The 16238-nt window shown below is 39.0% G+C and overlaps 1 protein-coding gene across 25 annotated transcripts in view; it reads left to right on the top strand.

The window, feature by feature from the left end:
• Positions 1–16238, top strand: part of ptprt (protein tyrosine phosphatase receptor type T) — a 1055968-nt gene that overhangs the window by 639730 nt on the left and 400000 nt on the right. The window lies entirely within an intron of this gene.

Below are 16238 nucleotides of genomic sequence, written 5' to 3'. Positions count from 1 at the left end.
GCGATACTTCACATGTCCTCCATCACTTCAACAACTGCCAGTTCCCTGAACTTGACCATCTCATCTTTGCCATGGACATCCGATCACGATACACCTCAATCCTCCATACTTGAAGGCCTCAAAGCTCTTCATTTCTTCCTCGACAACAGACCCAAACTGTCCACCTCCACACCACCCTCCTCTGGCTGGCAGAAGTTGTAATCGCCCTCAATAACTTCTCCTTTGACTCATCCCACTTTCTCCATGAGCCCCCCTCCATCTCTCCCCTTTCCCGATTCTATTTTGTTCTTCATTCTAGCTCTCTCTCTCTCTCTCTTTTCCCCTATCCTCCTAGATAATTTCTTCCAGCTCTGTTCATAGAACCAGCCCCCCCCCCCCCCCAATCAATTCTAACTTTTCCTCTTCTGTCTTCTATCCATGTCCAATTATCACCTTTTCTCTGTTGGCCTATGCTCCCTCCCCCTACCCCTTCATCCTTTCTCTTCGGGCTTTCTTCTGATGCCTTGAAGAATGGTTCAGGCCCAAAACTTTGGTTATATATCTTTTCCTGCTATGGACGCTGTGAGACCTGCTGAGTTCCTCCAGCATTTCTGTACTTTTTACTAGAACCACAGTGTCTGCAGACTCTTGTGTTTCACCACTTTCTTTACTAAGAAAAACATTTATCTCTTAAAATTTAAGTTAAACATTACTATTTAATTATGGATAATGTATGGCCTTTCATATTGATAGGGGTGTCATTAGATTATTGCCCCTAGTACGTATTATCTGCTCAGGTTTATTAGCTTATTATGATTTGATAATGTTATTATTGATGTGTTTCATAGTAAATTAATGATGCTTACAAATCTATTTCTATGAGTTGGATATAATCAGGATATTTCTGAATAACAAATGCATGATGAACTTGGACTCAATGCTTTTAAAATTAGTAAAGAAGGATGGTGGAAGGAATTATTGAGTTAAAACGTGCTGCCATATTCCACTCACTGTTGAATTCTGGGAACATTTGAGATTGATCTCTTCTGGATCCAGTAAGATCAAATTGCTGTCTTAATCCATCCCATTTCTGAATGTCAAGGCCTATTGAGACACCAAGACTCTGCACGTTTCAATGTAACTTCATGTGGGGAATGAAGGGGTCTGAACGAGCCGTGCCAGGAAAACAAAACTGAAATAAATGCCATCAGGCAGCTTCTGCTGCCTGTTTAAACTACCAAGGATTGAGTCAAAACAGAAAGTGTTGCAAACACTCCATAGGCCAGGCAGTATCTGCTGAAGGAGAAACCATTTACATTTTTGGTCCATGACTCTTTGTAGAACTCTTGTTTGAGATTTCCAGATATGTATTCATTTTTTAATTTTCTTCAGTGCCTTTGAATGTTTCTTTAAGTCCCTGACATTTAAATATTAAGTGTCCAGTTAAATGATTACAAATCTTTAAAAATATTAAATTTGTATGACATAAGCCAATGGAAAATACCTAACTAATTCATTCCTAAGATACTGCCCTTTCCCTCTCTGCCTTTCCTCTACATTAAAATGAATGGGATCCTTGTTCCTGTCCCAGGTACAGGTTGCACATTTCGGAGTACTTGTGGAGCTGCCAATAATATCCAAGCTACTGCCTTCATACAGGTATCTCAAACTAATGGCCCTTACATGGAGGAATGGCAGACATGCTCAACCCATTATGTATAGTTTCATAATAAAAAGTGAATTCTGCTTCAGTGTCCAGTGCTCAATACTAAAACTGCAGTGAAATGGAAGGGTCAAGATTGGCAGTGGTGAAGTCTAGCTGTGTATTATCAACATTCATGTGGAACTATATATTACACTGCAATTTAAAAAATATTTAATAAACATTCTGTCATCAAGGTACTTACTTTGATTACAAAGGCATGTCCCTGAGTCAACAGCACATAGTTCAAGCCATGGCATTCATTGGGCCTTGGTAAAATGATTAAGTTAAAATAATTTGGAACATTTCTAAAACTAAGTTATACCCTAACACAGAGCAAACATCTTTAATGATATTAAAAACACACTTACAAGGCATATATTTCAGGATCCATTTACCTAAGCAATATCTTTTCAAATTACAATCATTCATTCAGTGTTGATAGGGAAAAGAATGCCCCTGAAACATGTAAGGTACTTTGGCTTTTAACAATTATTTTAAAATTGAATGCCTTTTGGAATAATCAACTCTGTTTTCCTTGTGACTTTGTCTGGATGTCATATGTAGTTGGTGTTTTCATTGTTTCCAATACTCACTTTCCTTTGACAACATTTTTGATAAATGAAACTGGGTTGTAAAGAACTATCACTGAACTCAACTGAGAGAGAGAGAGGCTTGAAGCAACATTGATTTCCCTTCTATTCCCCCCTTCTGTGCTTTGTCTCAGAAGCCTTGAATTAATGAACGTGTCCCTGTGTCATCGATCAGCTGTGTTATCATGTGCCCTGGTTTAAATGCCTAGATTGTTGGGCTGCAAGACTGAAACTGAATCTAATGGGCTTGACTGTCCCTGCAGAGCTGAGAATAGTATTAAGACTCTTTTGAGAAGAATGTAGAAAATAACTAGTCACCAGGGGCTTCTAGATTTCCTGCGTTAGGGTTGGCAGTTCCTTAAGTGATTTCAGGAATATATTCAGAAGCACATGACTGACCCCATATACATAAAAATTTATTACAAAAGGTACAAATCTGACATGCCTAATGTTTTTTAATTTTTTTTAAATTTAGACGTAACACATGGAAACAGGCCATTTTGCCCAATGAGTCTGTGCTGCCAAATTTACTGAATTGACCTATGCCCCTGGTACATCCCCCCCCCCCCCCTCCCAGGGAAAACCCACACAGACATAGGGAGAATGTATAAACTCCTTAAAGACAGCGTGGGATTTGAACCCCGGTCCCAGTCGCTGCTTTGTAAAGGCATTGCGCTAAGCACTCAGCCAACCATGCCACCCACAAGTAATGTAAAGTGTAATTTCACAGAATTACATATGGGGAGCACATAATTCCATCATGTAGAATGACACACTAACCATAAGCTCAGATCTGAGATAAAATGACTCCTTGTGATGCAAATATTACAAATTCATAAAGATTATGTGATATCAGTTGTATTTCCATACATTCCTTAAACAACCAGCAGCTGAGTTACAAAATCATTTCCTTGGTCATGAATTTAATTGCGGTTTCTGCCACACTGCTGTGCACATATTGACTGCACTGATTCTTTAACACAACTTTATTATGAGTATTATTTGTCAGTAATCTGCTGCTTGTAAAGAGCTTTGAGTCCTTATGAAGTTGTAAAAGGCACCATATGAATGCAACTTATTCCATAAATTAATGTTTCAGTAGTATAAGAGTGAACTGGTGTAAGAAATCATATTGATTGATTATGATCAGTTTATTTTTATACAAATTTGCATAATGAGCAAAATACTTACTGCATCCAAACAGCTACTTGTAAAGAAAACCTATAATAGAACAACTAATTGAATTAAATACAGAGACTATAAGTATTCACAGCATTCCTCATGCCAAAAGGTGACTTGCAATAGTGCAAACAGTCCTTTTCTGCTGTTGGAGCAGTTCATGATTTGTGTACCAAGGGGAAGTTCAAGACCCTGATCGCTGATGGAAAGAAACCGTTCTTGAACCTAGAGATGCTGGTCTTTCGGCTTCTGTACCTTCTGCTTGAAGGTGGCAGTGAGAAGAGGTTGTGACCAAGATGATTGGAGTCCTTTATAATAATCGTGAGACAGCACCTCACATAGATGTCTGCAGTGAGTTGGAAGTCAGAGCCTGTGATGGACCTGGCTTTGTTTATTACCTTTTGCATCCTTCTATATTCCTGGGCATTTGATTTGGCAAAGCAGACTGGTTGTGATGCAGCCAGTCAGTGCACTTTTCACATTGTATCTGTAGAAGTTTGATAAATCTGATCAGTGCAAACAGGTCTCTGGCCCCTTGGCCACTCCTTCCTAAAATCAACAATAAGCTCCTTGGTCTTGATGACCTTGAGATCAACCACTCAACCAGATCCTCAATCTGCATCCTGTGTCATTTCCAACTATTTGGCCAACAATGTTGGTATCCTCCATGAATTTGGAGATTGAGTTTGCACTGGACCTTGTATCATTTTCAGGATTAAGCTAACATGGTCCTTGCATTAATTCATGTATCCATGTAAATAACCAGCTCTGCAGACCGGAGAAACACTACCTCATTTTCACTGTGCATTGCAAGGTTTATGGTATGAGCAACAAATAAAGGCGACTTGACTTGATTATAACTTGCAAGTCTATTTTAACGAAGCTTGAAGTGAATTAATTCTGTTGAGTGGACAAACATTTGGATTTGCAAAGTCTCAGGAAAGACTGAATGTTTTAGCTAAGTTCTGAGAAGAGCAGAATTAATAATAGGGCTGAAATTCCAAGATTTTTCCAGTGTAAAAATGGAATCGTTCTGACATCAAGTCCAGAATCTGGTCTGAATCATAAATACAAGAGTGCACCAGTCTGACATGCATACCAAAGTCCTGTAAAATTGTCTGTGACTGTCGCATGTTACCCGAGGATAAAGAGGAAAAAAAACATTCAAAAATTCTGAAATTTTCTTCACGATTGCTCAATGATAAAAAGGACACATCCCCGGAACATTTGTCAGAGCAGTAAGTGGTTGAGAAAACAGCTTTGATATCCAAATACTTCCTTTGAAGTATTTACTTTGAACGATGAGGGGAATAAAAAGATTTATTTTTGCTCAAACTAAAACAAATAGCCTCTCATCTGCTTCATACACAGAAGTCAATGACTTCTTACTCTTTTATCAGTTGCCTCAAGAAGGCAGCCAGAATCACAAAGGATCCCCATGATATCTTCTCACTGCTATCTTCAAGTGAAAGGTTTTTCACCTATACGTTCAAGATCAGTTTTTTTTCCAAATCTGATATCAAAATTATTTTTGCAATTTTTTTCCAAAATGTTCTCAAAATTCGAAGACCCTTCATGCCCAAAGCATTTATTTCAGACGCGATGACTTTTCTGAAGCTGTTTTCATTGGAATGCTGATGCAAAGTCTCTTCTGAACTCTTCATTTAAATTTAATTTACACGTGCAGCATGGTAACAGGCCCTTTCAGCTTACAAGCCTGAGCTGCCCCATCACACCCAATTGATCTCCAACCCCAGTACGTTTTGGAGGGTTGGAGGAAACCAGAGCACCCCAGGGAAAACCCATGCAGATACAGGGAGAAAGTACAAACTCCTTACAGACAACACGGGATTCAAACCCCGGTGCAGTAACAGCGTACCACTAACCGCTACGCTGACCGTGCCGCCCAAACTCTGTCCTTTGGTTTTATTTCCATCCCCATGCTATTTTTCTCTTGTATTTGTGGTGATATGTAATTACACCACTAGGTCACCAGGGGTCATTCCTGGTGACCTTGTATATAAAGCAGTCCAGAGCTACAGTCTAGCCTTCCAGGTTCGTCTTCCCCGCATTCCACCACGATTCCAGTACAGCGGTCCCTCGCCATCTCTGTCCTTGAATGCATGTGTGTGCTGGTCGTCCCCAGATTCCATTCCTCAGGAAGAGTCTCCAGGTGGTCAGGAATGCGCGTTGGAGCAGAAGCAGCTTCCATCCTAGTAGCTGTGATATTAGTTTATTAAATTGTACTGACAATAACCACACCAGCAGTGCGAGTATCAGACAGCTTTAATAAACTAATATGTACACTAAGAGGTCTTGTCTCTCTGCAAGACCAACCTGGAAGGCTAGACTGTAGCTCTGGACTGCTTTATGTACAAGGTCACCGGGATGGCCCCTGGTGACCTAGTGGTGTAATCACATATCACCACAAGTATTATCTCTAACTTTATTCTTGCTCTTTTCTTTATCTCTGACTTTTCCTTTTATGATCATTCTCTCTCTGCCGCCTTCTTGCTCTTTTTGCTGAGGAATTCAGTGAGCATTTGGGCCATAAGTGATCTTCAGTCCTCGCTGGATTGAAAGGAAGTAATTTTCCCAGACAGTTCTACATCCATTTACTCATCTTCTGAAGGTTGAGAGGGGATTTAAATGCAGCAAGATCACTGCTCTGCACAGATCCTTAACAATGGCCAATTCATTAGCACTTACTTGCCATTTTAGAAAACAATTAAAACACTGCTGACAGACTCCCTTTTGAACCCTGTGAATGTCATGAAGATAGAATCTGACAGAATCAGCATAAACATTCCAGTGAATCAGCTAAAGTAATTGAAAGGCTTGGTGAATGAAGCAGAGATGCGCGAGACAGATTTAGGATGAATGAAATACAGTAGTATGCAGTTAATATAGTCTACAGTGCAAAGAATGATAGAAAATTTGCAACATTAGTGATCATTCAGCCTGGGGATTGGAAAGTAAAAACCAAACTAATCACACCATTTTGCATTGACCATATGAGGATCAGATCAGGAGAAAGGTCAGCTGGTGGAATGGTGTCATCATAACCTTGCACACAACATTAGCAAAACCAGGGAACTGATTGTGGACTTCAGGAAAATACGAACTAGTCCTCATTCCTCGGGCCTCCATGTCAATGCAATTAAGAAAAAGGCTCGCCAGCCGCTTGAAGAGACTTCCATTCACTAGATTTTTTGGAGATGTACTGCAGAGAACATTCGAACTGATTGCATCATTGTCTGGTATGAGGCCGATGCACAGGACAGGAAAAGTTCCAGAGGGACATCACGATCACCGGTTTTCACTCCATTGAGGCAGTATCTTAAGAACATAGCCTCTATCGTCAAAGACCCTCACAACGCAGGCCATGCCCACTTCACACTGCTACCATCAGGGGCCTGAAGAAGAGCACCCAGTGGCAAAAAGGCCAGCTTCTTTCCCTCTGCCATCAAATTTCTGAATGGATAATGAACACAGACACAACCTCACTTTCTCTTATTTTCTTGCACTATTTATTTTATAATGTAATTTAGAGCAATATTTGCTCTATAATGCTGCTGCCAAACAACAGATTACGTGACGTTCGTGACATTAAATTCTGACTGATTAAATTGTGATTCGTATGCTGCAGTTCACAGCATTTTAAATGCATATCCTACTTGGTGAGTGCATTGAGGATTTCTCTCTCTCTCCATCCTTTCAGACCATGAGATCTAAACCTTTGTCACTTCTGGTGAAAATTATTTTTCCCATCATCCCTCAAATTTCACCTCTGATAACCTTAAATGCATGCCCGTGGTTTTTTTTTTTAACTCCCCTGCTGAGTGAAATAACTCCATCCTATTCTGTCAATCTCGAGACAAGCAGTTTGAAATTTTAAAAGTGAGAGGTAACCAAATTTAATTGTCTAAAGGAGAGATTTGAGATATTTTCACTCAAGGGAGAGTCACAAATAAAAGGACACGGTTGTAAGATCAGTTTAAAACCACGGTGCATAGAAATATCTTTTCTCGGAGAGTAATTAAGTTCTGAAATTCTCTGCTCTTGAGGTCAGATCATTAGAAATATTTAATGTGGAAAAAGATATATTAAAGATCAAGGAATTGATGGTAATGGGTATCTGGCATGGAAGAAGAGTTCAGGCCAACATAAATCAGTCACAATAATATTGACTAGTGAGGCAGGCTTGAGAGGTCTGGTGGTCTATTCGTGTTCCTATGATTGTGTGTTCTTGCTCTTGTCAACCTCTCGTAATTTAAAATATTTCAAATAAATCTTCCCTCAAGTTTCTTTTACTAAATACAAAATAGCTTCGCCTATCCAATCTCTCCTCTGAGCTGAAACTTTCGTTCTTGGCAATATCCTCATGAATCCTCGCCTTTCTTGTTGCATCCCATTTTCGTGGTTAATAAGATTGCTAAAAGAATGAATCCATCTTTCTGTGTTTAGTTTTTTTTTAAAGTGAATTCGAGTGTGCATGTTATGTATTCTTGTAGTGATATTTTAACGTAGAGATATATGCGATATTGCATTTTGTGAGGGCCAGTGTGGATGGGTCCTACATAATGAATGATGATAGAAATCCAAGGAGTGTTGTGAAGCAGAGGGATCACAGGTAGATAGGGTGGTCAAAAAGGTTTTCAGCTGTTCATTATAATTTTTTCCATCAGCTGTACCTCACCCCACAGAAACTACATAAATATAAACTTGAGTTGTCAGATATGTGCTTCAGGTGCTGTATAGAGGTTGGCTCCTTTTTACACTCTCCTTGGCTCTGTACAAAGGTGAGACCCTTCTGGTATGACTCTGTGACACCCTGGCTAAGATCACAGGAGTCACCTTCCCAGTGGACCAGAGCTTTGCTTACGGGGGGGATTTTACAAGTATAAGTAGATTGTTAACTTATTTCCAAATTAAATTTACAGAAATTGGCCAGGAAATGTACAGCAGTGACCTGGAAATCGGACTCCCTTCTCCTCATTGATAGATGGTCTTCGGAAATAAAAAGATCACATATATTCTTAGAAAAGGATATAACACCTTCCTGAAAATTTGGCAACCTTATCTAGAACATGTGGGAACTTCACTGACTCTTCTATAGGATGTGATCATTTCTGGCTATCTAGTAGACCTCTGTAAAGAATATAACATTGTGGTAGTATCACATCTCTATACGTTTCACAATTCACACTGAAGATGGGATTTTTCTTTTCCTTTTTTTCCCCTTTTTTTTAAATTTAATTGGGTTTACTCTGAAAGGGTAGAGAAGTGGGGTTTTCTTGATCTTTTGTGTTTTGTATAATTGTTGACTATACTTAAAGATGAAAAATAAAATATTAAAAAAAGATTTTCAGCCTTTGACCATCAGTCAGAGTATTAAGTAGAGAGGTCATGTTGCAGTTGCTAAGACTTTGGTGAGGCCTCATTTGAAGTATTGTGTTCAGTTTGCTCACCATGCGACAAGAAAGATGTTGTCAAACTGGAGAGGGTTGCAGAGAATATCGATGAGAATGTTCCCAGGACTCAAGAGTCTGAGCTATATGGAGAGGTTGAGCAGGCTGAGGTTTTCTTTCTTGGAGCACAGAAGGATGAGGGGTGAGCCCTTAGACCAGGGGTGTCAAACTCAAATTCACAGAGGGCCAAAATTAAAAACTTGGACTAAGTCGTGGGCCAAACTAAATATTTATTGAAAATTTTCAACAACATCTGCATGTTTTCTCTTCTTTCAACATATGTAATGTTAAATTTTTTCTTATTAACATAAATGTTTAATAATAGTTTTGGTTAAACTCTTTCCAGAAGAAGCATTAACAAATGAGAAATAAAATATTCAATAAATAATATTTCTCTATAGCCTTTAAGCTCCTTTTAAATGTTTTTTTTTCACAAGCCAACAAGTAAAAAAAATAACAACTTGTTTCAATGAAAATCCAATCTTTCAACTATGAACAGTCCAAAGTGAACCAAAGAAAATATGAATCCAAGCTTAGCTTGCTGCACTGTGATTTACTCTGATGCACCTGGGTCGAAACCAGAAACTTGGCATCTCTTCTTAGATGCAAGTTCATCAAACTCTGGGGTCAGAGTTTGCCTCCCACCTGTCTTGAAAGGTCCTGTTTTCTGTCTTTCGTTTGGCCATTTTTCGTAAGGGGTTTATTACATGTGAGTTGGGCGACAGGTCGCAGATGGTAATGAAAGTAAAGAGAGGAGGTGGCGGCGCCACCGCATTTGCAAAGCATTCTGGGATTTGTAGTATTAGCTGTGCATGCGCTATACTGGCGCGGCGGCCAGCGGGCCAGCTCTAATACATATTTAATATGATCTTGCGGGCCAAATATAATTATATCACGGGCCAAATTTGGCCCGCGGGCCTGAGTTTGACATGTGTGCCTTGGAGGATTACAAAATCATGAGAGAAATAAATTGGTTGAACATCTTTTTCCAAGCATGGGGGAATCAGAAACCAGAGGACATTGGGTTGGGGTGGAGGGCAAGACTTAACTGGAATCTGAGGGGTATCTTTTTTTACACAGAGGGTGATGATTATATGGAATGGGCAGTTCAAGGAGGTGGTTGAGGCATGTACTGTTGCAATATTTAAGAAAATATTAGATGCATGGATAGGGTGTGTTTTTAGGCCAAATGCCGGCAGCTGGCACTGGAGAGAGTGGGGCATTTTGGGACAAGTTGAGCCAAAGGACTTATTTCCATGCTCTATGACTATGAAAGATGAACAGACCCTTCAGCAATTTTCTTAATACACTGTGTTCTGTATGTTTAGACTAAAGGGAATAGAGCAACTTTCAAATCAATTCAAAAGGCACTTTGACTTGTGCTGACTTGGTCTATCCTTGGTGATTAGGTGGTTCATTGTTTTAAAAGACATCATAATGTTGGGCTTTGTTGCTAATGCACTGACAGATATAGGGCAATGGGAGGCCACTTTAAAAAAAGTATGTGCAATCAGACTGCTTAAGGGATCTGTTAACTCCACTGAGCTCGAGCAGATTGCCATGGTAGATCCAAATTTGTAATATCCTGGTGATTTTTTAAAAACTCTTGCATCACCACAGCTTCATCAGTACACTCCAGTCAATACGAATCAGAAGCAATGTCTCCTCCTCACTGATTATAAACACAGATGTACCCACTGCTCTACTCACTCTACATTCATGACTGTGTGGCCAGACACAATTCAAATGCCATCTACAAATCTGTCGATGGCACCACAGTTAACGGCAGAATCACAGACGGCAATGAGGAAGTGTGTTGGAGTGAGATATATACAGCTAGTTGAGGGGTGTCGCAATAACAACCTTGCACTCAATGTTAGCAAAACTTAGGGACTGATTGTGGACTTCAGGAAGGGGAGAACAGGAGAACACAAACCAGTCCATTTCGAGGGGTCAGCAGCGGAAAAGGTTAAGAACTTCATATTCCTAGTTGTTAATCTCTAAAAATCAGTCCTGGGGCCTCCATGTCAATGCAGTCATGAAGAAGGCTTGCCAGCACTTTTGTGAGGAGTTTAAGGAGATTTGGTATGTCTCCAAAAACTCTTGCAAAGTTATAGAATTGTACCGTACAGAGCATTCTGATTGGTTGCATCACTACCTGGTGTGGAAGTGCCAATCACAGGATAGCAAAATGCTACAGAAGGTTGTGAATTTGGCCAGCGCCATGACGGGCATCAGTCTTCACTCCATTGAGGATATCTAAAAATTGTGTCTTAAGAAAGTAGCTTCTATCCTCAAGGGCCACACGACCCAGGCCATGCCCTTTACCCACTGCTAAAATCAGGAAGGAGGTAGAAGAGCCTGAAGACGAACCCCCAGTGGTACAAACACTGCTTCTTCCCTTCTACCATCAGGTTTCTGAATGGACGATGAATCACAGACACTGCTTCACTTTCTATTCTTTTGCATTAATTAATTTATTTTATAAAATGTAATTTATAGCAATATTTGCAACTGTGATGTTGCTATAAAACCACCAATTTCATGACATGTTCATGACCATAACTTTTGATTCTGAAATATAAAATCAATTAAAAATATGAATTGAGTTTGTATTCACTTTTCCATTGTCTAGGGGAATAAATTTAAGTTGGCAGTTTAAAAAATACATGTACTCAAAGATCTCTAGTGGGATCAATAGATGAGCAAATCAAAAACAATCTATATTCTGCACTAATTATTCAAATCATTTCAGGCGATTATTGAGAAATGTGATTAATTTTCAATGCACTTAAAAATCCTTTAATGGATGAGTTTAATTGAATTTCTTGGGAAAAGCTGATACGATTTTCCAATGTTTGTCTGTACATTTAACCTGATATTCAACATTCAGGCAGATATAGCAAAGATGGTATAACGTATTGAGCTCTTGGCAACCAGAAGTCTGCTAATTTTGTTATAAATGGGTCTCCAAAGTAAAGCCTGCCAATCTTGCATGAGACAGATGGACCTCTAACTGAAATATTTCCATTGGGTTCCACTCCTGCTGTACGACTCAACAGAAAATCTTTAACCATCAAAGTGCAAATGTGGAGTCTGTCCATTGAATCTCACCATTGAAGTTTCCAATTCAAAAAAGTGGTTCAACTATAACTACATTATTCCTTTAAATATCATTTCAAAATCTGACTGAACCTGATCTTGAATTTAGATTCTAATTCATTCAGATATACCTGATTTGAAGATGCATATTAAGCAAATAGAGTGGAAGCTTTACTCACTTAATATATATATATGGAGAGAGAGAGAGAGAGAGAGAGAGAGAGAGAGAGAGAGAGAGAGAGAGAGAGACCACTTAACTAGTGACCTATCATGGACACACAACATCTCTTCACTTGTCAGGAAGGCTCAACAGTAACTGTACTTCCTGAGAAGACTGAAGTGGGCCAGGCTACTGGCCACCTTCATGTCAACCTTCCACAGGAGCTCTATCGAGAGTGTCCTTGCTGGCTGCATCACAGTGTGGTACGTTTGTTGCAGAGAAATGGATCAGAGGTCAAATCACAGGACCATAAGAGCAGCAGAGAAGATCACTGGAGTCTCCCCACCCCCGTCAATGTGATCTACTGGGATCAATGTCTGAAGTGCATGCAAAATTGCTAAGGGATCCTTCCACCCTGCACAAAGCATCTTTCAGCTGCTCCTGTTGGGAAAGAGATACAGAATTATCAGAGTTTCGTCATGTTGTACTTGTGCATACACTTAAGATGACTTGATACTTGAATTGTTTGGATATTATTTGCTATTTTCAGTGAATTATATTATTTCAATAACTGTAAGTAAGCTTTTGCTTATTGTTTTCATAATGAACCTAAACAATTTTTTTATCTTTTGTGTACACATTTTTGGATTGGAAAAGTCTCTGGTCCATCCAGTTTTTGATAGAGAATTGAGATACAGTATCTTAACATGACACCCAAATCCCCTGCTCCTTCCAAAACTATTTGTCCTATAGGAAAAGGCTAAATCTATGAGTTTGCTTTTCCTTCTTTTCCTTTATTGTCATGTACTATTACCCAAAATGTAATATGCACAAAGTCAAACATAAAAATCTGCAGATGCTGGGATGAAATTCTTGACAAAGGGCCCTGGCCCAAAATGTCTGTTCCCCTTCGCTTCCTCTCGATGGTGCCTGACCTGCTCAGCAAAAAGGTGTTTTTTTGAAAGTGGAGTAACAAGTTAATGAAATTAAAAGAAAAGGCACATCGACACACAGTGTTAGCCTTGCTCAATATTTAACTGAGGACTTGTGTGATATTTCTGAAGATGATATTATAATTACATATATGTTGATACTTTGCCAACTCTCGGGGGGCGAGAATTGAAGAGGCCATCTGACCATATGATAAATTAAGTGAATTTATTAACAAATATTTTGACAATAAGATTTGTATCCCGAAGTAATCCTAAAAGCAAAGGACATTGGAATCTATGGTTTCACTCAAACCTTAGCACAGAATAGGCTCCATAATCACATCTAAGTATTGTGCTCTTGTGTCCAACCTGGAATGGTTTTCTAGATAGGGAAATGTTAGTTTGAAGTTCTGGAGAATAATGAGTGCATATATAGGTGTTAGATCATGTTCAAAACACTGTGAGATGCTGCCACAGCTGAAGGAAATACATGGTAATGTTATCAGTGGAGGTAAGGTGTACATTGAAGATAGGCATTAGTAACAAACAATTTGCTGAAGGCTAGACCAGAAGAGATGGTAAAGTTATATTTGTGTTGTAGATCAAGTGGTATCAGATTATGGATGCTATGTGTTTTTAAAATTAACATCGATCAATGCAGAGACGTGAACAGCCACTGCTCAACCAATATCTCTTTCGTATAACCTGACCGATAAATACTATCTTTAACAAGCATGGAGATTATTTCCTGAAGCTGAATACTCTTAGCATGCTACATTTCATTGAGCACAGCCTAGGTTATGATACCATAAATCTGAATTACACCATATTGCAATCAGTGTTTTAAATGTTTTGGTGTGAATTTTAAATCAAGGTATTGTTTGACAACAGTTCAATGCTACCTTGACAATATTGAATCTGTTAGTTTTCAATAGATTTTTTTTGTTTAGTTGGGCCTTTTAGTTGAGTTTGTTTAAGATGAGTCCAAAGTCTCTTCAACACAATAAATAAGAACTTTCAATCTCAGCTGAATTGCCCTGTCACTCCGCTCTCACTGAATAGAACTGTCCATATGGAATCTTTAATTGGTGCTATATTGTTCAGAGTTAAAATTTATTATCAGAGTACATACATGACATTACACACTACTGTGAGCTGATTTTTTCCTCTAGGGAGAATTTCCATAACAGTAAACTGTACTCAAGATAAAAGGTATGTATACAATAGAAAGAAATAGAAAAAGAAAGAAAAATTAACAAACTGACTGTGAAAGTATGGAAAAAATAAGTATTCCGTAATAAATAATGAGCACATAAGAGTCCTTAAATGAGGCTCTGATTGAGTCTGTTGTGTAAAAGTCTGATGGTTGAAGGGTAGCAACTATTCCTGAACCTGAAGGTACAAGTCTGGTGGCATCTGCACGTCTTTTCTGATGGTAGGAGTGAGAACATAGCATGACAATCCCTTAATGATTGCTGCTTCTTTCTGACAGCAACTTTTCATGTCTATGTTCTTGACGCTAGGGAGAGTTTAGCCTGTGATGCACTAAGCTGCATCCACTACCTTTTGCAGGGCTTTCTGCTCAGAGGTTTGGGTGCTCCTATACCAGGCTGAGATGTAGCCAGTCAGTATACATTCTACTACACATCTGTAAAGGTTTGCAAAGGTTTCCAATAACATACCAAACCTCCACAATCTCCTGAGGAAATAGAGGCACTGACTTGTTTTCTTCACTGTGGTATAAGTATGATGGGTCCAGGAAAATACAACACAGATGGGCATCAGAAGAAATATGATTACTAATGACAGATTTGTCAAGGACAAATGAGTTCAGGAGAGATGTGGCATTGACTAAATCATCGATTGAATCAAAGGGATGTTCTGTTATTAGCAGAAACTGACCATGTTTTTTTGTGAAATGGTTACTTAATGTGTCCATAGTTCTCTTTGATCTTGTACTCTTCAAATTAGATGATACGGGGTATATGAATAGATATGTCTTGAATATAAATGAAAGAACATAGACCTGTTGAGCTTCTCCAGCATTTTGTGTTTGTACTTCAACCACAATGTCAACAGATTTTTGTGATTTACTTCTTTACAAAGAACAAATGTGATGAGTTTATTTGTAATGTAAATGGACCTAGATAGGTTGGGTAAGTAGGCAAAAACTTACAATCTTAAAATCATTCCTTTGATAATTCAATTAACACAATCTATCCTATTGTTGATACTGTCTTATGTCCTGTTTGATGATTGGAATATTTGACATTCAACCAGGAGTACAACAAAAATGTTCCCATTAATATTCAGATCTACAATGCACATGGTTCTGCTCTGCCCTCCATCCCACACCCACTCTCTTCACAAATATGTTGACGATTTTGATCAACTGTCAGGAGTTATGCAAAGGAGAAGTTTTAAGAAGGTTGAGGAGATTCAGCATGTTGCCAAAAACTCTCAAAAAATTCTACAGGTGTACTGTGGAGAGTATTCTGGCTGGTTGCATCACTGTCTGGTATGGAGGCATCAACTCGCAGGACAAAAAAAAAACTCTAGAGGGTTGTTATCTCGGCCTGCAACATCACAGGCACCAGACTTCACTCCATCAAAGATATCTACATGAGGTGATGTCTTAAAAAAAGCAACCTCTATCCTCAAAGACCCCTCACCACCCAGTCCATACTCTCTTCACTCTGCTACCATCAGGTAAAAGGAACAGGAGCCTAAAGGCAAGCGCTCAGTGGCACAAGGACAGCTTCTTCCCCGCTGCCATCAGATTCCTGAATAATCAATGAACCAAAGACACTGCTTTACTTTTCATGCACTATTTTTAAAAATATATTGTTGTAAGGTGGTTTATATGAATGTTTGCACTATGATTACTGCCACAAAACACTGAAATTTGTGACTTGTTCATGACAAATTCTGAATCTCACATGTCTCAGAGGCCATAAAGATAGCAAAGGTGCAAAGCAAGGGGCATCTTGGGATCAATCGGACCTGATAATTAGCCAATGCATGGTTTAGGGTGAATAATGCCACAAAACTGATGTCATTGAACAATCAGATGATTAGTTCTATAATTGTGCCTGTGGCTTCAGTGATCATTTTAATTAA

Source organism: Narcine bancroftii, chromosome 6 (genome assembly GCF_036971445.1).
Source record: "Narcine bancroftii isolate sNarBan1 chromosome 6, sNarBan1.hap1, whole genome shotgun sequence".
Classification (NCBI taxonomy): domain Eukaryota; kingdom Metazoa; phylum Chordata; class Chondrichthyes; order Torpediniformes; family Narcinidae; genus Narcine; species Narcine bancroftii.
This window is presented reverse-complemented; position numbering and strand designations above follow the sequence as displayed.